The sequence below is a fragment of the Pseudorca crassidens genome, chromosome 3 (assembly GCF_039906515.1).
Source record: "Pseudorca crassidens isolate mPseCra1 chromosome 3, mPseCra1.hap1, whole genome shotgun sequence".
Lineage (NCBI taxonomy): Eukaryota > Metazoa > Chordata > Mammalia > Artiodactyla > Delphinidae > Pseudorca > Pseudorca crassidens.
The window spans coordinates 91337165-91363513 of record NC_090298.1 but is presented as its reverse complement, the minus strand read 5'-3'; the positions used below and the strand labels follow the sequence as shown (position 1 = coordinate 91363513).

The window sequence follows — 26349 nt, the reverse complement described above, 5'->3', positions numbered from 1 at the left end:
ACCTTAAATGTAAATGAATTAAATGCTCCAAACAAAAGACACAGACTGGCTGAATGGATACAAAAACAAGACCCATATATATGCTGTCTACAAGAGACCCACTTCAGACCTAGAGACACATACAGACTGAAAGTAAGGGGATGGAAAAAGATATTTCATGCAAATGGAAACCAAAAGAAAGCTGGAGGAGCAATTCTCATATCAGACAAAATAGACTTTAAAATAAAGACTATTAGAAGAGACAAAGAAGGACACTACATAATGATTAAGGGATCAATCCAAGAAGAAGGTATAACAATTGTAAATATTTATATACCCAACATAGGAGCACCTCAATACATAAGGCAAATACTAACAGCCATAAAAGGGGAAATCGACAGTAACACATTCATAGTAGGGGACTTTAACACCCCACTTTCACCAATGGACAGATCATCCAAAATGAAAATAAATAAGGAAACACAAGCTTTAAATGACACATTAAACAAGATGGACTTAATTGATATTTATAGGACATTCCATCCAAAAACAACAGAATACACATTTTTCTCAAGGGCTCATGGAACATTCTCCAGGATAGATCATATCTTGGGTCACAAATCAAGCCTTGGTAAATTTAAGAAAACTGAAATTGTATCAAGTATCTTTTCCGACCACAATGCTATGAGACTAGATATCAATTACAGGAAAAGATCTGTAAAAAATACAAACACATGGAGGCTAAACAACACACTATTTAATAACGAAGTGATCACTTAAGAAATCAAAGAGGAAATTAAAAAATATCTAGAAACAAATGACAATGGAGACACGATGACCCAAAACCTATGGGATGCAGCAAAAGCAGTTCTAAGAGGGAAGTTTATAGGAATACAATCCTATCTTAAGAAACAGGAAACATCTCGAATAAACAACCTAACCTTGCACCTAAAGCAATTAGAGAAAGAAGAAAAAAAACCCCAAAGTTAGCAGAAGGAAAGAAATCATAAAGATCAGATCAGAAATAAATGAAAAACAAATGAAGGAAATGATAGCAAAGATGAATAAAACAAAAAGCTGGTTCTTTGAGAAGATAAACAAAATTGATAAACCATTAGCCAGATTCATAAAGAAAAAAAGGGAGAAGACTCAAATAAATAGAATTAGAAATGAAAAAGGAGAAGTAACAACTGACTGCAGAAATACAAAAGATCATGAGAGGTTACTACAAGCAACTCTATGCCAATAAAATGGACAACCTGGAAGAAATGGACAAATTCTTAGAAATGCACAATGTGCCAAGACTGAATCAGGAAGAAAAAGAAAATATGAACAGACCAATCACAAGCACTGAAATTGAAACTGTGATTAAAAATCTTCCAACAAACAAAAGCCCAGGACCAGATGGCTTCACAGGCGAATCCTATCAAACATTTAGAGAAGAGCTAACACCTATCCTTCTCAAACTCTTCCAAAATATAGCAGAGGGAGGAACACTCCCAAACTCATTTTACGAGGCCACCATCACCCTGATACCAAAACCAGACAAAGATGTCACAAAGAAAGAAAACTACAGGCCAATATCACTGATGAACATAGATGCAAAAATCCTCAACAAAATACTAGCAAACAGAATCCAACAGCACATTAAACGGATCATACACCATGATCAAGTGGGGTTTATTCCAGGATTGCAAGGATTCTTCAATATACACAAATCAATCAATGTGATACACCATATTAACAAATTGAAGGAAAAAAACCATATGGTCATCTCAATAGATGAAGAGAAAGCTTTAGACAAAATTCAACGCCCATTTATGATAAAAACCCTTCAGAAAGTAGGCATAAAGGGAACTTTCCTCAACATAATAAGGCCATATATGACAAACCCACAGCCGACATCATCCTCAATGGTGAAAAACTGAAAGCATTTCCACTAAGATCAGGAACAAGACAAGGTTGCCCACTCTCACCGCACTTATTCAACATAGTTTTGGAAGTTTTAGCCACAGCAATCAGAGAAGAAAAGGAAATAAAAGGAATCCAAATCGGAAAAGAAGAAGTAAAGCAGTCACTGTTTGCAGATGACATGATACTATACATAGAGAATCCTAAAGATGCTACCAGAAAAATACTAGAGCTAATCAATGAATTTGGTAAAGTAGCAGGATACAAAATTAATGCACAGAAATCTCTGGCATTCCTATACACTATTGATGAAAAAGCTAAAAGTGAAATCAAAAAAACACTCCCATTTACCATTGCAACAAAAAGAATAAAATATCTAGGAATAAATCTACCTAAGGAGACAAAAGACCTGTATGCAGAAAATTATAAGACACTGATGAAAGAAATTAAAGATGATACAAATAGATGGAGAGATATACCATGTTCTTGGATTGGAAGAATCAACATTGTGAAAACGACTCTACTACCCAAAGTAATCTATAGATTCAGTGCAATCCCTATCAAACTACCACTGGCATTTTTCACAGAACTAGAACAAAAAATTGCACAATTTGTATGGAAACACAAAGGATCCTGAATAGCCAAAGCAATCTTGAGAACAAAAAACGGAGCTGGAGGAATCAGGCTCCCTGACTTCAGACTATACTACAAAGCTACAGTAATCAAGACAGTATGGTACTGGCACAAAAACAGAAATATAGATCAATGCAACAGGATAGAAAGCCCAGAGATAAACCCACGCACATATGGTCACCTTATCTTTGATAAAGGAGGCAGGAATGTACAGTGGAGAAAGGACAGCCTCTTCAATAAGTGGTGCTGGGAAAACTGGACAAGTACATGTAAAAGTATGAGATTAGATCACTCCCTAACACCATACACAAAAATAAGCTGAAAATGGATTAAAGACCTAAATATAAGGCCAGAAAGTATCAAACCCTTAGAGGAAAACAGAGGCAGAACACTCTATGACATAAATCACAGCAAGATCCTTTTTGACCCACCTCATAGAGAAATGGAAATAAAAACAAAAATAAACAAATGGGACCTAATGAAACTTCAAAGCTTTTTCACACCAAAGAAACCATAAACAAGACAAAAAGACAACCCTCAGAATGGGAGAAAATATTTGCAAATGAAGCAATGGACAAAGGATTCATCTCCAAAATTTACAAGCAGCTCATTCAGCTCAATATCAAAAAAACAAACAACCCAATCCAAAAATGGGCAGAAGACCTTCCAAAGAAGATATACAGATTTCCAGCAAACACATGAAAGAATGCACAACATCATTAATCATTACAGAAATGCAAATAAAAACTACAGTGAGATATCATCTCACACCAGTCAGAATGGCCATCATCAAAAAATCTAGAAACAATGAATGCTGGAGAGGGTGTGGAGAAAAGGGAATACTCTTGCACTGCTGGTGGGAATATGAATTGGTATAGCCACTATGGAGAACAATATGGATGTTCCTTAAAAAACTACAAATAGAACTACCATATGACCCAGTAATCCCACTACTGGGCATATACCCTGAGAAAACCATAATTCAAAAAGAGTCATGTACAGGGCTTCCCTGGTGGTGCAGTAGTTGAGAGTCCGCCTGCCGATGCAGGGGACACGGGTTCGTGCCCCAGTCCAGGAAGATCCCACATGCTGCGGAGTGGCTGGGCCCGTGAGCCATGGCCGCTGAGCCTGCGCGTCTGGAGCCTGTGGTCCGCAACGGGAGAGGCCACAACAGCGAGAGGCCCGCGTACCACAAAAAAAAAAAAAGAGTCATGTACCAAAATGTTCATTGCAGCTCTAATTATTTTTTTTCGGTACGCAGGCCTCTCACTGTTGCGGCCTCTCCCGCTGCGAAGCACAGGTTCCAGACGCGCAGGCCCAGCGTCCATGGCCCACGGGCCCAGCCACTCCATGGCACGCGGGAACCTCCCGGACCGGGGCACAAACCTGCGCCCCCCGCACCGGCAGGTGGACCCCCAGCCACTGCGCCACAAGGGAAGCCCCACTGCAGCTCTATTTACAATAGCCAGGAGATGGAAACAACCTAAGTGTCCATCATTGGATGAATGGATAAAGAAGATGTGGCACATATATACAATGGAATATTACTCAGCCATAAAAAGAAACGAAATTGAGTATTTGTAATGAGGTGGATGGACCTAGAGTCTGTCATACAGAGTGAAGTAAGTCAGAAAGAGAAAGACAAATACCATATGCTAACACATATATATGGAATTTAAGAAAAAGAAAATGTCATGAAGAACCTAGGGGTAAGACAGGAATAAAGACACAGACCTACTAGAGAATGGACTTGAGGATATGGTCAGGGGGAATGGTAAGCTGTGACAAAGTAAGAGAGTGGCATGGACATATATACACTACCAAACGTAAAATAGATAGCTAGTGGGAAGCAGCCGCATAGCACAGGGAGATCAGCTTGGTGCTTTGTGACCACCTAGAGGGGTGGGATATGGAGGGTGGGAGGGAGGGAGACACAAGAGGGAAGAGATATGGGAACATATGTATATGTATAACTGATTCACTTTGTTATAAAGCAGAAACTAACACACCATTGTATAGCAATTATACACCAATAAAGATGTAAAAAGAATGAAATTTTTATACTTGGAGAAATCACTATAATATACGTGAATGTTATAATATTAAAGTATTAAACTTATGCAGTGGCTGGGAGGTGACCCATGGCAGGGTGTGGGGACAGTACCTTCTAAGACCACAGAAGTTGAAACCAAAGAACAGATACCAGGAGCATAACCTTCAGTGGCCAAGGATCACTCTGGGTAGACATTCCACAATGCAGGGCCAAGGTCTGAGTGAAGAAAACCATCAACAAACCAGGTTGAGAAACCCAAGGGATCCCATGGAAAAGTGGGAACCAAAATTCAGTTTGTAAATGTGTAAAGAGCCCAGGTGACTGATCAGGTAGGCAGGCCAAAGCTACGGGGTTGGAGAGCGAGACTAGTGGTGAGGAACTGGCTCAGAGTGAATTTCAGTCAAGCCTGAGACCTGGTTGTGTCACATGGCTAACAAGGAATAGGTAGAGGGCTGCATGGAGGTGATGAGGTATTTGTGGCCCTGATATCAGGGTAGGAGTTATACAGGTAAATGTAGCTAGGGTAGATAGGAAAGGGAAACATCTGAATAAAACAGAGAAATGAATGACTATAGCAAGGAACAAACCTTTATTATATGAAAAATGCCACGGGGAGACAGGGATGAATAAAACATGGCAGGTGCTCTCAGAAGGTCTCTCAATGCCCTGGGCTACCTCACAATTGATAGGACTAGGAAGCAAAATCTAATGGTTAGTCACAAATTTTCTGCTAGAGATCATGCTGATGAGAGAGGCAGAAGCAAAATCCTAGGATGGGGTCACAGTTAATCAACTGATTCCATCTCTTTGAGCCTCTGTAACCACATTTGTAAAATAGGGACAATAACAGTATCTATCTCATAGGATTATTGCAAGGAACCAATGAGATAATGATGGATAGTGCTAAGCAAAGGCTAGCACACAGTAGGTGCTTAACTCATGTTAGCTGTTATTATTGATGGTCACTTTATCACATCTGGGCCATCACTGCTGATGCTGTCTTCATGTATACCTTCATCTTTTCTCACCCAGTCTCTGTGACAGCCCCCTGACTGGTCTCTCTATTTCCAGTCTAGCATTTGCCTCCATGTAGCCTCAGCATTCTTTGTTAGAGACAAATCCAGATATTTTATTTCTCTGCTTCAAATTACTAAATAGATCTCCACTGTCCTTAGGAAAAAGTACAGATTCCTTCAGAATCTCAGGCCCTTTGGCATCTGGTTCCTGCTATTCTCTCCTGACTCCAATATTATACTTTCTCTATGTTTTTCACGTCTCTCATCTCTGAGCCTTTGTATGTGTTGCCAGCCCTGCCTCTATTGCCTTGTCCCCTCTTTTCGGCCTGGCTCTGTCTTTGTTTCAACATTCTCTGACTTTCCTCTTCACCACATCCCCAGTCAGGCCACAACACCTTGATCTCATTTTTATCACAGGTGCTTAACACTCTACAGTGCAGTTGTTCATTTACTTATTTGTCTCCCCAGCTAAGTGTTTCCATGACAAATATCACATCTTATTTGTCCCTGGATTCTCAGTGCATAATGCACTATAGGTCCTCAATAGATATCTGTTCAAAGAAACAAGAAAGAAAGAAATGACTATCATACAATCCAGCAATCCCACTCCTGGGCATATATCCGGAGGAAACCATAATTTGAAAAGATACATGCACCCCTATGTTCACTGTAGTACTATTTACAATAGCCAATACATGGAAGCAACCTAAATGCTTATCCACAGAGGAGTAGATAAAGAAGATGTGGTACATATATACAATGGAATACTACTCAGCCATAAAAAAGAACAAAATAATGCCATTTGCAGTAACATGGATGAACCTAGAGATTGTCACACTGAATGAAGTAAGTCAGAGAAAGAAAAATATCATATGATATCACTTATAAGGACCTACTATATAGCACAGGGAACTCTACTCAATACTCTGTAATGACCTATATGGGAAAAGAATCTAAAAAAGAGTGGACATATGTAAATGTATAACTGAATCACTTTGCTGTACACCTGGAACTAGCACACCATTGTAAACAACTATACTCCAATAAAAATTTTAAAAAGAAAAAAAGAAAGAAATGGAAGGAAAGAAAGAGGGAAATAGGAAGAGAGAGAGAGAAAGAGAGGAGAAGAGAGGAAGGGAGGGAAGGGAAGGAGAAAAGTAAAGAAAAGGGAAGGAAAGAAAAGATGCCTATGTCTTTAAAGGGAATAGGTAATAACTCATTTTCAGTAAATTTCTCAGCAAATGAAGAAAGTAGAGAAATAAGAGAGAATGGGAAAGAGAGAAGGAGAAGAAGAAAGAAATAGAGCATTTTTATCAGGAGAAGTTTAACATAATTACTATGGTTGATAATGACAGAACCACCTCTTTTTTCACATTACTGCTGGAATCGTGGTGTGACGGGGACAAAAACTGTTAAACTCGCGTCTACGAGTTTACAGCTTCTTCTCTTCTCTACCCCATCCCCACTGTGTATTTGCAGATTAGGTTAATAAGGCAGGTGAATAACCAAGAAAGATAGATGCGGAATTAGAAACAAACAAGGTCTATGAGTAATAGAGGAAAGGAAGTGGTGTAGAACAGGTGTTGGTAAACATTTTCTTTAAAGAGCCAGGTAATAAATATTTTAGGCTTTGAGGGCCACATGTGCTCTCTGTCACAAATACTTTTTTATTTTTGTACAACACTTTAAAAATATTAAAGCCATTATTATCTTGAGGACTGTACAAAATAGGTTATAGGTCAAATTTGGCTGGAAGACCATAGTTTGCACATTCCTGCAAGGAGAAGGAAGAAAGAACAAAGAGCCTGAAGGCCTGGAAGGAGTTTTAGTTGAGAACTGAAAGTGAGGGATGAGAAGAGAGATATTGGGTAGCTACAAGAGAAAAGATACTGAGACATTGGAATTATTAAAACTGTAGCTGTAGGTTATGAGCTGGATCTCTTTTGATGTCCTTCAAGAGTTACTGGATTAAATTTCTTTGAAGGAAGAAAGAGTCAGAATGGGCATCATCAAAAAATCTACAAACAATAAATGCTGGAGAGGGTGTGGAGAAAAGGGAACCCTCTTGCACTGTTGGTGGGAATGTAAATTGATACAGCCACTCTGGAGAACAGTATGGAGGTTCCTTAAAAAACTAAAAATAGAACTACCATATGACCCAGCAATCCCACTACTAGGCATATACCCTGAGAAAACCAGAATTCAAAGAGTCATGTACCACAATGTTCAGTGCAGCTCTATTTACAGTAGCTAGGACATGGAAGCAACCTAAGTGTCTATCGACAGATGAATGGATAAAGAAGATGTGGCACATGTATATAATGGAATATCACTCAGTCATAAAAAAGAAACTAAATTGAGTTATTTGTAGTGAGGTGGATGGACCTAGAGTCTGTTGTACAGAGTGAAGTAAGTCAGAGAGAGAAAAACAAATACCGTATGCTAACACATATATGTGGAATGTAAAAAAAAAAAAAAAATGGTTCTGAAGAACCTAGGGGCAGGACAGGAATAAAGATGCAGACGTAGAGAATGGACTTGAGGACACGAGGAGTGGGAAGGGTAAGCTGGGATGAAGTGAGAGTGGCATGGACATATATACACTACCAAATGTAAAATAGATAGCTAGTGGGAAGCAGCTGCATAGCACACAAAGATCAGCTCGGTGCTTTGTGACCACCTAGAGGGGTGGGATAGGGAGGGTGGGAGGGAGACGCAAGAGGGAGGGGATATGGGGATATACGTATATGTATAGCTGATTCACTTTGTCATAAAGCAGAAACTAACACACCATTGTAAAGCAATTATACTCCAATAAAGATGTTAAGAAAATAAAAATACCAAAACAACAAAAAAAAAAAAAAAAAGAAGAAGGAAGCAAGACTGGGTCGTGTGGACCCCAGATTTATTTGGGTAACAGCTGTATGTTCCACATCTAGACCATACAACCTTGAGGATAATCAAAGGAAGGATGGGATGGGTGGCCATCTGTATGGTGTTTGGCCGTCAAACCAATGCCTGGTTTCATTACTGGAGCTCAAAATCCATCTATCTCCTTAATGTTCCTACTGATTCCTGGCTCTTTTATTTCACTAATGAAAAAGCTTCTTTTGTTCATCAATTATTATAGCTCTTTTAAGTTAATGGCTCATTTAGTACTATAATTCTCTATACTGGAGGATTTGAATTGGTTTCTAGGCCAATGACCCAATGGCAATAATAACAACAATAATAATGTTAAAGTGGGCTTTAGATTGCTTTATGTCACTTATCCTCACAATAACCCTATAAAGGAATTACAGCTGTAGATGAGGAAACTGAGGCTCAAAGCATTTAAGTAACTTATCCAAGGTCAGGGCGAGCCAAGGGTGGAGCTGCATATTTAACTGTAACATGACATGATGCATAATCTTAAATCATTCAAGCTCCCTGAATGACCACCTTGGAATATGGTCCCTTTTTCATCCCCACTCTCCAGAAAGGCTGGAGCCACCTTCTTTGTCTCTCTGAGTCATAAATTGGGTCTAGGGAACATGATATAATTTGTAGTAACTGGTCCAGTCCTGCCTTCACCCTCCTTTTCTCAGCTTTGATTAAACCTCTCTCCCTGAGGGTCTGCAGGTATCTGTGTCCATTATGATCCCACTTTGATTGCTCTACAGCTGAACTGAGAGCTAGAAGAGGTATCTTAGAGATATCTAGTCCCACCACCTCCTTTGACAGATGAGCGAGACCACATGTTCAATATGAATACATTCTGACATTCACTTGGAGTTGGTTCATTCCCCAAGGATTTTTTTTTTAAGATTTGTCTTTTTTAAACACTTGAGCTACTATTAAATTGGCTAGAATTCAAACAAACAGATCCTCCTCACATTCTCTCTCTCCAGATCTGCTCTCTCAGAGTTGGAAGATGCTACCTCCGAGACTGTAAGACACATGGGGCCTCTGTGTTCGTGCCAAATGTCCTGCAGTGTCTGCAATGCCGAGGGAGAGCTTTCTGAGACAGAGGGCCAGCTGCCTCACTCCGGGGCAATCGCTGGGAGAGGGCCAACAAATAGCTGTGGCTTTTGTGACCTTCTTCAGGAGTCCTATGGGCTGGAATCTGGCCATTATGTGGGAAGGTGGAAAGGGGCTGGAGGAAGGAAGGAAAATGAAAAGTGCCTGGAAAGTAACAGAACTGAAGTGTGGATTTCACCACTGCTGTAAATAAAATGAGGAACACATATGACATCTCACAACAGGATGTTTCTGTCATTTGCCTACTATTAGCTTCCAAAAGTTTTTAATTATGCTGAGGCTTAGAGCCCTTTTTTGAGAGATGGAGAGTCCCTGGGGTGGGCGGGCAGGCAGCGCCATGCTATTAGTGGGGCAGTGGGTCTGCCTCTCCTTTCTTCTCCTTTCTGGTGCATAACCTCAGCAGGAAGAACATATGAGGAAGAGCTGTGTCTGATAAGGACACATAACTTGTGAATATATCATGGTTTCAGACACAACTGGCTTCACGTCAGAAAAACTTTCCAAGGTAAACATTTTGTTTAAATCTTAAACTTAAGTAAAACCAGACACAAGAATACAGTCTAAGTAACAAAGAAAGGCAGTGATATCCTCAAGTGAAAGGGAATTCATAAATGCTTCCCCAGACTGTCAGACCCTGACACAGAAAGACAGCTGTAGGTTCAATGACCCCTGACGTCTTTTATTTTTCAGATTTGATACACTGCCTTCAGCTGTGATGCATACAGACCCCAGATCCTTAAAACTTTAGCCTTTATATTGATATTAGGAATAAATGCTTTGTTTTACATATTAAGGATTTCCTCTTTAATGTGTTTTTCCTGGCATTATATAATCGTCACCTTAAAAAATCATTACTGTAAAGTCCTTAGATCTCAGTGCTCACGGGAAAGGAGAGAAAGACAAGAAGGGATGATCTTTAAAGAAATCTCCAAAGCAACTACACAAATGAAGGCATAGAATTTGATCCTGACCTTGTCAATCTTGTATTTGACTTATTACTCTCTAGTAAAGAAGGCTTGCAACATAGATTCAATTTTTAACTAATCCATTTTGTGCTACATCTACTGTACATAACAGGTAAAAGTTCACACTGTCTGGGGCTCTGATTTACTGTTGACGTCCAACCCCTCCTCGGTGCCTGCCCCATCTCTCACAGTCACCAGGAACATCCTACAAGGGTCAGCTCTCCTGGTTACTGGGAATAAATAGCACAAATGGTTCACGAACGAATCAATAATTACTCTCAGGTGAGGGCAGATCCTTACTGGAAGCCCATTTGATATTCCTCAGCCCTGGGGATTTAAGTGAGAGGAAAATTAGCTAATTGTAAAAGCTAGAGAATAGGACCTATGAGGAAAGCTAAATGAAACAAAGCTGAAGAATGTTGTAATAAAGGTCTTCCTGTATATATCAAAAGTGGAAAAGATAGTTGGGGCAAGGAAGCAAGAACAAGAATAAAATGAGGCCAATATAGTGATGTCGGGGAGTCAACACTATAACTGGGAACTGGGAAAGGGTCCTCTCCTTCCTTCCTTCCTTCCTTCTTTCCTTCTTTCCTTCCACAGTAAGACCTAAGTTTCTAGCCCCAGCAAGACACTGGCTGGGTGCTGCCTCAGCAGAGGCCAGTCACCACCTCTTCTGTGATGATTTCTGTGCAGTTTTACCTAAAGACAAAGGGATAAATAGGGATTTCACTTCTGATTCTTCTCTTCCTTTCTGAGGGAAGCAGAGCAGGGTAAAGTGAAATAGGAAAAAAGCAATATTCAAACTCGGAGCAGTCATTGAGCAGGTCTTTTTTTTTTTTAAGATTTTTTGATATGGACCATTTGTAAAGTCTTTATTGAATTTGTTAACAATATTGCTTCTGTTTTATGTTTTGGTTTATTGGCCGTGAGGCATGTGGGATCCCAGCTCCCCGACCAGGAATCGAACCCGCACCCCCTGCATTGGAAGGCGAAGTCTTAATCACTGGACCACCAGGGAAGTCCCCATTGAGCAGGTTTTGAGGTGAGGCTGCCCCTGAGTTACAGCTGCTAAGACCCAGGACAGTCTACAAGACAAAAACTTGGCATGAACTTATCTTTACGGTCACATTTGCCTAATCTGATCCTAGCAATATCTTCAAAATCACAACAAATTAATGATGATTTTAAAAGTATATGTATGGTCAGATGAGAAATTTCATTTATAGTCCTGTGTGGGACAAAGAAAAGAACACCCTTCTTTGGACAGGGAGGCCTGGGTTGTGTCACAGGTTGGTGAAGTCTATGGCTGCATTTGGAGTTTGATTTTCTCGATTTTAAAAGGTTTACTTTTTTCTTTATAAAAGGGACACAGCTCATGAGGTACAATGTGAAGAATAATACACTGCCAGCATTTTAGTGGACTTTTTTTAAAGACATGATTTTATGGAAACTCGAAGGGGCTCTCCCTGTATACACCCTTCCCCAAGGCCCTAAGAATGAAGTTCCTTCATTGAATTCTTCCCTTGAGTTACAGTAGAAGTCCACAGCTAAAATCAAATGCTGGGTTGAGGAGAAATAACATTAAATGTTACCTTGTTATTAATACCGTATTTTGAGCTTGTTTATTAAGTTGAGCCTAGAGAACGGCCTCTTGGCAGCCGGGAGGCATCAGAGCGGCTCAGGCTGTGGAAGGGCCTCGGGGAGAAGGCGAAGGTGAGCTCCAGGCTGCGGCGGGCCTGGCCCCCGGGGACCCGGCAGCTTGAGACAATTCTTTTGGCAAATATAACTGTCTTTGACCAACATGGTGCCCCCAAACCTGGCAGCCCCATGAACAGAAATGTGTGTGAACCCTGGGAGAGAAAGCGTTTTGGCTGGGACCATTTGCTTATTACCATGACCCTTATGGGACCCTGCACACCTCTGAAGCCATTTAACAGATGTTCTCACTGCATATGCCACATTAAGAAATGCTTGTGGGGCTTCCCTGGTGGCGCAGTGGTTAAGAATCCACCAGCCAATGCAGGGGACATGGGTTCGATCCCTGGTCCAGGAAGATCCCACATGCCACGGAGCAACTAAGCCCGTGCACCACAACTACTGAGCCTGTGCTCTAGAGCCCGCAAGCCAAAACTACTGAAGCCGCACACCACAACTACTGAAGCCTGTACGCCTAGAGCCCGTGCTCCGCAACAAGAGAAGCCACCGCAATGAGAAGCCCACGCACCGCAACGAAGAGGAGTCCTTGCTTGCTGCAACTAGAGAAAGCCTGCACTCAGCAACGAAGACCCAATGCAGCCAAAAATAAATAAATAAATAAATAAATTTTTATAAAAAGAAATGCTTGTAAGGTAGTACAGAATTTCCACACCCCTCTCGAAAGCTGATTTTGAATGTGTTTTCATAAGCATTTTCAAATATGTTCCCCTTAAACGGCCTCTTCCATTGTACACATATACATACACACTCAAGAAAAGAAGTCTCGAGAGGGAGTGGTTCTGCAATGCACCATCAGTAGCTTTGGTAAAGGCTGCAGATGCAAATTCCTGAAACACGTTTACAAGGACTTACCTTTCTATTCTGAAAGAGGCCGGTTAGTGTTCATTGTACTAACAGAAGGGCCTTGCAGGTTGAAATGCTCTAAGGACAGCCGCTACCTACCTTTTCTTGGCTTCTTTGTCCTTGATTTTTCCCTCTGACCCACAGCCTTATCTGCTTTGTTTATTCTTATTCATCTTTCCCTTTCCATAACTGTATATTTTTCTTTCCTACCTATGACATAGGCCAGCACATGTCATGATACAGTTTGGCCCCCTTAAGTGGAATTCGGGAAGTAAAATAAGACTTCCTACCTGGTGGAAGGAAGTCTTATTAGTCTGGACCAGTATGTGGTCCATACTGCTAACCACACCTGATGAGATGCTCTACCCATTCACCTCTTCTTCAGACCCCTGAGATGAAGCCAAATGTCTGTGGAGGGTTTGGAGTGGGTGGTGTGGGTAGTGGAGCCATTACAGAAAGGTGATAGGGCTTCATTATAATAACTATAGCTAACACCTACTGAGCTCTTACTATGTTCCAGACACTGTTCTACATGCTTTCACATTTACGTAAAGCTCCGTATTTCAATAATACTTTCTCCGCTTCATACTTAACAACAGAAAAGAGAATATGTTCCCTGTCCAAACCCTTTCATTTATATGACCTGCATGAAATAATTTAGAGAATCTCTTCTCAAGCAAACATTGAAATGTTTCTACATTTGCAACTAAATAAACACACTCATACACTATACACATCAAACTGTCAAAAGGAAAAGGGTTAAATGTAGAGAAAAAAAATAACACCAAGAAAAAACGTTTTGAATACCCTGACTGAGGTGGAATTTCTTTGCATGTATACTCTCCACATGGGCCTGCCTTCCCTCTGTACTATAACAAAAGGCCCCAAGGTAAAAACAAGTGCTTCTTCAGGAGGAGATGAGGAAGGAATAACAATGAAACAACTAGCATTTTAAATTCAATTTACAGTTTATCTGGAACATTTACCTCTCTTACTGGTCACCATGACAAACCTGTGAGGCAAGTGTCATTTGTATAATCCCCATTTTACAGATTAAGAAAATTGAGGTTTGGAATAGTCAAATCATTTGCCCAAGTCACACACCAAGTGTTTCAGTTACCTACTGCTGTGTAACTAACTACCCCCAAATGTAACGGCTCAGAAAAATTAACTTATAATTACTCATGATTCTGCGAGTTGGCTGGGCAGTTCTGCTTCACAGAGTATCCACTTGGAGCTTGGCTGGGGCTAGAATAATCAAGAGGGTCTCACTCTCATGTTTGGCTGTAGGTGCTGGCCATTGGTGGGGGCAATGTGGCTCTCCTCCACATGGCCTCTCATCCCCCAAGACCTCTCTTCTCATGGTCTCTCTAGTAGGACAGCCCAGACTTCTTTACATGGCAGGATCTCCAGAGCGCAAAAATGGAAACTGCCAGGTCTCTTAAAGCCTAGGCCTGGAAGTCACATAATACAACTTCCACTGCATTCTGCTGGTCAAAGCAAGCCACGGCCAAGCAGATTCAAGGCAAAGGAAATAGATTCAATCTGTTGATGCTGAAGCCACATGCATGTACAGGAATGGGAAGAATTGTGGGCAGCTATATTTGCAGACAATCTACCACACCAGGAGGGGTATAGTTGGAACTCAGGAAGATCAGTGAGAATGCCACTATTCTGCTAATTCTTTATGTCCAAGTCTAGGGTTAAGTTTCATGACAGACACCCAGGAAAGTAATTCCCTACTTGCTCTCAGGTGATGCTGGCATCACTGCACCTTTGCCTTTACGTTTCATTTATTTGGAAGACAGAGATTACCTTAGGCCCATATATAACTGTGGGCCTAAGTTAATATAACGCCAATGTTCTCAATAAGGACTTTAAGAGCAAGGTATGAGATGACAAATGACTGGCTGCACAAGGGGACTTGCTGATGAATGTTAATGGCAAAGAGCCAGTTGGCAGCAGAAATCATGGGAAGAAGGTTTTTTATGTGACTGACTCACAGCCTTATTGAATTTTCTGGCTTGAAGGCACATTTCATGGTCATCCAATTAAAACCTCTCCTTAGCCAGATACATGGTTACAGCTGAGATTCTTTTAGGCATGAAATTCCTCCATGCCTAACTCACCTGACATACCCCCCACTTCTCCGGGTCCCCAGCTCCTGTGCGAACACACACACACACACACACACACACACACACACACACACACAGTCCCACCACCATAAAATGTTGTGGAACAGCTATTTTAAATAAGTGAAAATTAAAGTTGACATTTTTTTCAGATTTTCACAAATCTCCTGAAGTAACTGGAGCCCCCATGGAATGTCACAGTCTAAGTTGTCATCACTCGTGCTTCACAAGCAGTCAGCAGGCAGCAGTGGCTGTGACTCTTCCACAAGGGCAGGTATGATTCCCTTTCTGGTATTGAGCCATTAGGAGAGGTGTTTCCCTCTGTGCAAGCAGGCCTGGTTTATAAGGGACTTCACAGCTGCCTTGCAGTTGTTTTCTGTGTCATCACAGTTAAACTAGATGAAATAACAAGAACAGAGTCACAGAAAAGAAGATCCCTGGAGCGAGGGTGCAGGGACTAATTTAAAAATTATTACAGTAATAAATATAAAGAGTATTTTAAAAAGAATTCCCTAAAAATCGTTCACATTCCTCCCTGTAAAAAGTTGATAGCTTTAGCCGCATAGCACAGGGAGATCAGCTCGGTGCTTTGTGACCACCTAGAGGGGTGGGATAGGGAGGGTGGGAGGGAGACGCAAGAGGGAGGGGATATGGGGATATATGTATGCATATAGCTGATTCACTTTGTCATAAAGCAGAAACTAACACACCGTTGTAAAGCAATTATACTCCAATAAAGATGTTAAAAAAATTGATAGCTTTGTTTGTTTTTGTTTTTCAGGGGTCTGTAACAACCAACAATTTATATGATAGGCACTTGCAGTAGATTACCCATGTTTAATCCTCACAGCAGCCCTCTGAGGTGGAAAGTACAAGTCCAAAAACCCTTTTCCAAATCTCTTGGGGTTAGATAGGGTGTAAACTTCACACATTTTTGTATTTTAGAAAGGCAATATGTTATATTAAAGAGTATATATAATACCACCAGAGAGATTTTTGGGGCATCACTGATAATCATACACATATAATCATATACAATCAGCCACACATATGAATAATCACATGAAGTGGAATAAATATGGACTGTAAGTAGACTCTGATTAGTTCAGGTCAAGTTTTGCTTCCTACTGAGTTTGCAGCAAACTTATGAAAAAAACCTGTCAATTTTGGAGCTTTTGGATATCAGAAATGCAAATAAATGTGTATGGACTTGCACAATTATATATATATTTTATATATATAAATATATATATATTTTTAGAAATGAACAAATGGGACATAGAAAAGTTAAGTAACTTGCCCCAAATCATACAGTGAATAAACTAAAAATTCAATGCCTGACTCCAGAACTCAAAATTTTAAAAAGGTTAAATGATATAGTATTTGATACACACAAAATAATATATGTGACATTTATGAAAATTAACACATAATAATTAAAATAATAAATTAAAAATTAACCGGCTACCCAACTTACTGAGATGAATACTGATCTTAACCCCTGGATACAGCACCCCAGAGCAGGCTAAGGCTAAGTTATTACTGTCACATTACAGTGGGTTTTATTTTTTTAATTTTATTTACTATTTTTTAATTGAAGTATAGTTGATTTACAATGCTGTGCCAATCCCTGCTGTACAGCAAGGTGACTCAGTTATACACATATAGACATTCTTTTTTTATATTCTTTTCCATTATGGTTTATCACAGGATATTGAATATAGTTCCCTGTGCTATACAGTAGGACCTTATTGTTTGTCCATTCTAAATGTAAAAGTTTGCATCTGCTAACCCCAAACTCCCAGACCTTCCCTCTCCCTTCCCCCTCCCACCTTGGCAACCACAAATCTGTTCTCTACGTCTGTGAGTCTGTTTGTTTTGTAGATAGGTTCATTTGTGCCATATTTTAGATTCCATATGTAAGTGATATCATATGGTATTTGTCTTTCTCTTTCTGACTTACTTCACTTAGTATGATAATCTCTAGTTGCATCCATGTTGGTGCACATGGCATTATTTCATTCTTTTTTTATGGCTGAGTAGTATTCCATTGTATATACATACCACATCTTCTTTACCCATTCATCTGTGGACATTTAGGTTGTTTCCATGTTTTGGCTATTGTGGATAGTGCTGCTATGAACATAGGGGTGCATGTATCTTTTTGAATTATAGTTTTGTCCGGGTATATTCCTAGGAGTGGGATTGCTGGATCATATGGTAATGCTATGTTTAGTTTTCTGAGGAACCTCCATACTGTTTTCCATAGTGGCTGCACCAGCTTACATTCACAGTAGGTTTTAATGGTTGTGCTACACAGGCTGGGTTTTAAAGGCTTCAAATGTCAGCTTCTAGGGTGGGGCCCAGGAGATCACACCAGGGGAAATTAAGTTCTTTTATAATAGCAAGGGACCTATGAAGAGGAGGGGACAAAGCCATATTGCTTCCAAGTTGTAAAAATGATGCAATTTGAGGTATAAATGAATGAGGGCTCTTATACAAGGCACCACAGTGTATAAAAACGTAATGGTGTGTGACTGGAATAGACCGGTGTGTGCTGCTCATGGGGCCAGCGTAACGAGAGTGCGGGCTGTGTGCTGACCTGAGCTGCTGGGCCAAGTGGAAGGGATTAGAAAGGAAGGCTTGAGGGGTTACATACAGAGAGAGTGCCCCAGGCCCTGAACCAGCAGGTGTCTGGTGTGGTTGTCCACAGATAAAGATAAAACCCAAAGTGGCCTGGCTTATGTAATAAGATCTCACTTTCAGCACTTCAGCTGACCAGAGGAATCTTTAACTTACCTAGATCAAAGGTTCAGAGGATGAAAGGGTTTTCACCTCAGCAAAGTGGAACTGACTTCGTGGGAGAGTTTTCCTGAGAACAAACATCCCATTGGTGCCAGGCACCGGCCTCTCCCAGACAGATTGCTCAAGAAGATCCAGGCAAGCTGAGAGGGCCAATCAAGACCAGGGCCGAGGGGGAGGGGTGTGTGTGTGTGTGTGTGTGTGTGTGTGTGTGTCTCTGTGTGTGTGTGTGTCTGTGTATTGTGTGTGTGTGTGTTGTATGTAGAATATGAGTGAAGACCTTGGAAAAAGAGATCTTTTGAAAAAATCAGAATTCTGTGTTCAAAGAATTTTATTTAAACTGTAAACACTCTGTTATTCTCTGACTGGTGGGGGAGGAGGGGTAATCCTGATTTAAGGCAACTTTTGGAGCAGAAGTAACCAGTAATCATGTGCTACCTCAGAAACCTGTGTTGCTACTGAACCAACTGATCTACCTTTAGATCAATGATTTGAAAGTCAAAGGGCAGACAAATGCTTCAAAGGAAACTAGATGACCCAGACACCCATTCCAAAAAACAAACCCAGAATTACTATGGAAACATGCATGCACACATGTGGCACACACACACATACCTGAGTCGTATTCTGTGGATAGAGACATTTAAAGAAAGGGAAACTAGACATCCTAGGGCAGGGAACTGAGTTGTGCACTTTTTCTCTGTTCACATGATATTCATGGAAAGCTGAGAGAAAGGGAAAGCACTGAAACAATAGAAAGTAGGTTGCCTAAGAGAGTTCCCTGCATGAAAACAGATGCAGTTTTTATTAAACTATAAAAAAATGTTTAAGGAAAAAAAAAGAACCTCCCAAGTAGTTGTAGCTGAAATTATTTCTAGCTTTTCATTATCGCCATGGTTGGATTTGGGGACTACTTGTATAAAGGGAACCCTCTTTCCACTGGCAATCCCGACCATCTGTGGAGCCAGGAAAGAGGGTCAAACCCGAGGCAGGTGACAAATCCTCTGAGGCACCTTGTCAGTGAGGATCCCTCAACCGAAGAGGCACAGGAACCTTTACTTGGATGTGACCATTCGTTCTTTTGTTCAACTAATACTCGGATGAATACCTCTTCCTGTGAATTTTCTCATCAGCCTGCCCTCTTCCTTCTCTCTTTCGCCAAACACACAGCACATGTGCTGCGTCAGTAGCTCACCCCCAGCTGACAAGAGAACTAACTTCCAGCAACAAGGATACTGGCCTTTCTCCCCACTGAAAGCTGTGGGGACCAGAGGAGCCTGCAGACCGCTTGAGGCTCCCCTGACAGCCCCATGCTGCATGCTGTGCCCACTGTACCCACAGAGCCGCAGAAGAGAGGAGCATTTGGGAGCCCCAGCTTCTTATAAATGCAGCATGTCACAGGCGGGCAGAATTTTGGAGACAGACGCAGCCTGCTGCCGTGTATTTGCCTGCTGCTACTCCAAGTGTGGTCTGTGGACCTGCAGCGGCTGCAACACCTGGGAGCATCTTAGAAATGCAGACTCTCAAGTCCCACACTGGAACTGCAGAGTCAGAATCTGCAATTTAACCATATCCCCAAATGATTTCTATGCACATCAAAATTTGAGAAGTACTGGTTTATGGAACTTTATCACATTTATTCTATTTAAGAAACCTCATAGTAAGTACTATAAGCCAAGCACTCTTAAGGACACCTTCTTTCCAACAGTAACTCATGTACTCCTCAGAACAACCTCATTTATAATAGTATAGTAGGTATTATTATACCCCCATTTTATAGATGAGGAAACCAAGGTATGAAAGTATTAAGTACTTGCCTAAGGTCACACAGCTAGTGTGTGATGGAGTCAGGATTAGAACCCCAGAACCCATTCTGAATGTCACAACTCTATACTGCCTGCCTCTTGGAGACATACAATAAATAATTACAACTGATATTAAAGGATGGCCGCTTTGCACCATTAAAAATATATCCACAGGTGTTGAAAACAATAACAGTTCTGGAAGCTATGGATTACACTAGAATGTCCAGAGGGATCCTTCTCTTCCAAAAGGATTGTTAGTTCAGGAAGAGCTATAAGAAGTGAAAACTTCTTCCCATCAGATGATCAGGAATTCAAGACAAGTAGGAGTGATAACTTATTTAGTAAATAAACAAAAATTGTTATACTAAACAAACAAAAACTACTATACTTTAGTGATACATTTAAAAACGTTTTTAGAAACGAAGGTCAGTTTGAATGGTAAAGTAAAAAGGTTTAACCCACACGTTTGGGAAACTTCGCCAGTTAATGCCCGCACAGCACATTAGAAACTGAGGGAAATAACTAAGATTTAAATATTGGTACTCTTCTTGCTTGACTTGTCAGTCAGGTCAAAATACCTCAAAATTAGTTGCAGACCACCCACAGAGTTGGGCCTCTGGAACTGTCTGTGTGGCGATGTGACTTCAGCAGGCCCACCCATTCACCCACTTTCTACTTTCTTTTCTGGGCCTTGCATCCTTCGGAAACACCTCACAGCTCTGATCTCAAACTTGCCCACAGATTTGGGTTTCCTGGCTGCATATTTCATAGTCCCCTGGGCAGTGTTCAACAGGAACACCAGGAAACAGCACCTCACAGTTGCAATATTTTCCTGAAGCCTCCAGAAAGTGGATTTCACCCTAATCAAAACAACACCCTTAACACGTTTGGAAAAGTCATTAACAGTGTTGGATAGCTATCATCTCAGAATGTGTGTGTTTACTCAATCCTGAGTCAGGCGTGGCACGCACAAAGAACAGAGGAGTTATATCAGATCTTGATAAAGTAAGAAAATACCCAACATCCATTTCTTCTCTAGCAGCTCCAGAAAAACTCAGAAACCTCTCAAAAGGGGTGCTTTTATGTTTATAGAAATAAGGTGCCTACGCAAATAAAAATACGTGTACTAGTGTGCCAGTTATGCAAAAATGCAACGTTTGGTTTAGTTCTAAGAAGCAAAAAGGGCTTCACTGATTCTTTCCTCAAATATTTACTGAGTGCCTACAATGTGCCAGGTTCCTGCGCTAGGCCTGAGGATTTAATGGTGAACAAAAACAGTCCCTGTTCTCCTGAACTCATGGTTGAGTGAGCCAGAAAGACATTCACCAGGAAATTCCCACAAATGAACACATTGTTACAAATTGAAATAAGTGCTCTGAAGGCAACAAAGTTGGGAGGGAGGGCCAAGGAAGGCTGAAAAAGTGATGTTGAAGTTCAGTTGAGGAGCTTGAGAACAGCTGGATATATTCAGCCGCATGGGAACTGGATGGGAACTGACAGCAGAACAGGATGGAGAAGCTGAAATTCAGGGACTAGAGTGGTTGGTGGACAGAGAGCCAGGAGGAGAGAAGAGATGAGGCAGGAGAGGAAGTTGGAGGTGGAACCATGCAGGGCCTGTGGTAGCCAAGTTAAGAATCTGAACTGAAGGGTTTTAAGCTGGGGTGACATGTGCAGACTGGCACTTCAGAAAAGATCTCCTCTGCCTACAGTGTGGAAGGCTGGATGGGAGGAGGGCCAAAGGAGACACAGGAAAGTCAGTTAGGAGTATCTGCAGCACTCCAAGAGAGAGAATTAGGCTGCCAGGAGTAGACATGGAAAGAAGTGGACAGATATGAGAGAGATTTAGAAGGTGAAATAATAGGACTTGGCTACTGTATAGCACAGGGAACTCTACTCAATATTCTGTAATAACCTACATGGGAAAAGAATCTGAAAAAGGATGATTACATGTATATGTATAACTGAATCACTTTGTTGTACATCTGAAACTAACACAACATGGTAAAGCAACTATATTCTAATATAAAATAAAAATTAAATTTAAAAAATATTAGGAATTGGTCGTGAAACCAGTACGGGAGTTGATGGAAAAGGGGGTGTCCAGGATGATGCCAAGATCTCTTCTGGCTTGTGTAAGTGGGTATACATGGAGATACATTTGCTGAGATAGCAAGACTAGGCGGCAGATTATGAATCCAATATTGGACTGGTATAATTCAGCATGTTTTAGAAATATCTGGTGGGACATGATTTATAGGCAATTGAGTAAATTTGTCCTGCAGGTCTGAGGCTCAGAAGAGAAGTCTGAGCTGGACATTTACTATGGGAGTCAACGGCCTCTTCAAAGATAACTGAAGCTGAAACATAAGTAAGAAAGATGAAACATAAATGCCCAGACAGAATGCATGAGGTTAAAAGAGGAAGGGGCAAAAGTTGATGCCTTGCGAAATTCTGACCCTCGAGAGCTAGGCAGAAGAGCTGAGCCTGCAAATGAGACAGAAAGGAGGAGCCAGACAGATGGGAGAAAAGCAAGAAGACTGTGGGGTCGTGGGAGCCAGGAAGAGACGGGGCTGCGAGCAGCGGGCAATCGTCAGCATGGTCGACTGCTGAGAGGTAATTAATACAAGGCAAGAACTGAAAATGCCCATTTTATTCACTGACGAAGTCACCAGTGACTTTAGCAATGTCGTGAAAGTATGGATTGATGACAGTGACAGATGCCAGCATTGAGTGGGTTGAGGACTTTACGGGGAGTGAAAAAATGGAGAACGTAAGTAAAGCCAGTCCTACAGAATCAAGCAGGAAACTCTGACTCGGACTAAAAGCCAAAGTCCTTACAGTAACCTACCAGGCCATACCATCTACCCCTCCTTACTGCGTCTTCCACTTCTCTTCCCTTTCTCACGCGGGCCACACTGACTTCCTTATTCTTTGGATGCACCAGCTTCCATCTCATGACTTTTGCATTTGCTGTTCCTTCAGTCAGGAAACTTATTCCTCCACATAAATAAATGGCTGCTCCCTAACTCCTCAGGTCTTGGCTCAAAAATTATTTTCTCAGTGAGGTCTCCCCTATCTACCCTATTTAATATTAAAATTCACCTCTTCGCTTGTGCTGACTATTCCCTTCCCTGCTTCATCTGGTACTTCTTACCATCTGACAGATCATATATTGCTTTTGTGTTTACTATTTACCTCATCCCCTCCCCCAAGAATGTAAGTTTCTTGAGGGCAGAGAATTTTATCTATTTTGATCACTGCTGCAGTCTCAGTGATTAGACCAGTGTCTATTACTTAGTAAGCACTCAAAAAATGTGTTGAAAAAATAAAATATTTGAACAAATAAATAGCTTTAATATACACCATAAATTATCAACTAGAAAAACAAAGAGGTTTAAAAAAAGCTCCATTCATGATAGCAGCAAAATCTGGAGGGAAAGACAGAGAAACAAAACAAAACAAAAAATAATGTGCAAATATGAGGAAAACCACTGAGTGACATCAAAAAGACTTGAGTAAATGTAGAGATATACAATCCCTCTTATGGAAAAACTGGCTTGCAAAGATATCAATTATTTCTACATTAATTTAGAAATGTATGACAAGTTAATGAAATTAAAATTAACAGACAATTAAAAGTCAATGAAATTTCTACATCAAAGTAAAAAGCTTTTGCACAGTGAAGGAAACTACCAACAAAACAAAAAGGCTGCCTATTGAATGATAGATGATATTTGCAAACAAAATACCTGATAAGGAGTTAATACCCAAAACATACAAAGAACTCATACAACTCACCATCAAAAAAAATAAATGATTCGATTTAAAAATTGGCAGAGAAACTGAATAGACATTTTTTCCAAAGAAGATATACAGATGACCAACAGGCACATAAACAGATGCTCAACATCACTAATCATCAGGGAAATGCAAATCAAAACCACAGTGAGATATCACCTCATACCTGTCAGAATGGCTATTATCAAAAAGACAATAAATAACAAGTATTGATGAGGATGTGGAGAAAAGGGAACACTTGTGCACTGTTGGTGGGAATGTAAATTGGTGCAGCCACTATGGAAAACAGTACGGAGGTTCCTTAAAAAATTAAAAATAGAACTACCATATGATCCAGCAATTCCACTCCTGGGTATTTATCTGAAGAAAACAAAAGCACTAATTTGAAAAGATATATGCACCCCTATGTTCATCGTAGCATTTACAATAACCAAGATACAGAAGCAACCTAAGTGCCCACTGATCAATGAATGGATAAAGAATATATATATATTAAGAATGTTATATATATTATATATATATAATGTAATATTACTCAGTCATAAAAAATGAAATCTTGCCATTTGTGACAACATGGATGGGCCTATAAGGTATTATATTAAGTGAAATAAGTCAGACAGAGAAAGACAAACACCGCATGATTTCACTCATATGTGGAATGTAAAAAACAAAACAAATGAACAAACATAACAAGACAGAAACAGAGTCATAGATACAGAGAATAAATAGATGGTTGCCAGAGGGGAGGAGGTTAGGGGGAGGGGAGAAATAGGTGAGGGAGATTAAGAGGTACAAACTTCCAGTTACAAAATAAGTCACCAGATGAAAGGTACAGCATGGGGAATATAGTCAAAAATAATGTAACATCTTTGTAAGGGAACAGATGGTAACTCGACTTATCATGGTCATCATTTTGTATTGTATGGAAATATCCAATCACTATGTTGTGCACCAGGAACTAACACAGTCAATTATACTTCAAAAACAAACCAACAAACAAACTCATAGAAAAAGAGATCAGATTTGTGGTTACCGGAGGTGGGGGGATGGAGGAAGGGGGAATTGGATGAAGGCGGTCAAAAGGTACAAGCTTCTAGTTATAAGATAAATAAGTACTAGGGGTGTGATGTACAGCATAATAAGTATAATTGACGCCTCTGTGTGTTACATTATATGAAAGTAGTTAAGAGAGTAATAAATCCTTAGAGTGCTCATCACAAGGAAAAATATTTTTCCTTTCTCTTTCATTTTCTATCTATATGAGATGATAGATGTTCACTAAACTTAATGTGGTAATTATTTCATGATGTAAGTAAGTCAAATCTTTATAATGTACACCTTAAACTTATACAGTTCTGTATGTCAATTTTACCTCAATAAAACTAGAAGGAAAAACAATTCAATGGAATTTCTAAAGTTCTTTTAGATGGGAAAAATGCCTGGAAATAGCCAAAATGGTTTTTTTGGGGGTGAGGAGAGACAATGATGGAAGCCAATCCATATGGCATATTTAACCATATTATGAAGTAACAGTATTAATACAAGAACAGATAGATCAATAAAAGAAAATGTAGGATCTATAATCAAATGCAAATATATATACTTTTAAAGTTAGTATATATAAAGCATACATTCAGATCATCAGGGAAAGAATGGATTTATTAAATGGGATTAGGACAAATGACTAATCATTTGGGGAAAAAATGATGCTTCCTATCATGTAAATCATATACACATAAATTCCAGAAGAATTAGATATTTATAAATGAACCATAAGATAGCTATAAGAAAATAATGTCAATATTTATCTACTGAGCTCGATAGATAGAGCCTTAACATGTGCAAAAGTAAAAGAAGAAAGTGACAGATTTGGCTACATTTAAATTTAAAACGTATGTTTTGCAAAAGATATCACAAATTTTAAACTAAAGCAAAAATTTGGGGAAAACATTTGCAACCTGACAAAAAATTAATATTCCTAATATACAAAGACTTCTTATAAACCAAAAAGAAAAACACAAATTCTCTAACAGAAAAAAAATGAGAATTGAGAAAAGACACAAACTAGAAACAGAGCTAGTCAATAAATAAATCAAAAAGATGTCCAAATTTACTAGGACTCAAAGAATTGTAAAATTAAATAATGTGATACCATTATTCAGAGGTCAGATTGGTGAAGGCTAAAAAAGGTAATAATGTGTAACGTTACTGAATATGTGAGGAAATGGGCACTTTTACAGGTTCCAGGAGGCACAGTAAATTCTGGAAGGCAATTAGTAATATATTAACCCAGATATTCATAGAGGGGTTTATTAGTTTTTTAGTGCTGCCATAACAAAGTACCACCGACTAGGTGGCTTAAACAACAGAAATTTACTTTCTCTCGATTCTGGAGGCTTAGAGGTCCAAGATCAAGGTACTGGACGTGTTGCTTTCATTCTGAGGCCTCTCTCTCCTTATCTGTAAGATAACTGTCTGTAATCAGCAAGTGGGATAGGTAACCTTCTAAAATAGCTCTGGATGAACCCTGACCCCTGGGAGTCACACCCTTATGTAATCCCCTCCCCTTGAGTGTCAGCTGGACCTTGGGACTTGATTCTAAAGAACAGAATACTGCTAAAGTGATGGATGTCACTTCTGAGATCATGGTACAAAAGACTGTGGCTTCTGTCT

The 26349-nt window shown here is 40.1% G+C and overlaps 1 protein-coding gene across 2 annotated transcripts in view; it reads right to left on the bottom strand.

Moving 5' to 3' along the window:
• The window catches only part of MCC (MCC regulator of WNT signaling pathway), a 464176-nt gene that overhangs the window by 393615 nt on the left and 44212 nt on the right, over positions 1–26349 (bottom strand). The gene's annotated exons all lie outside the window — the stretch shown is intronic.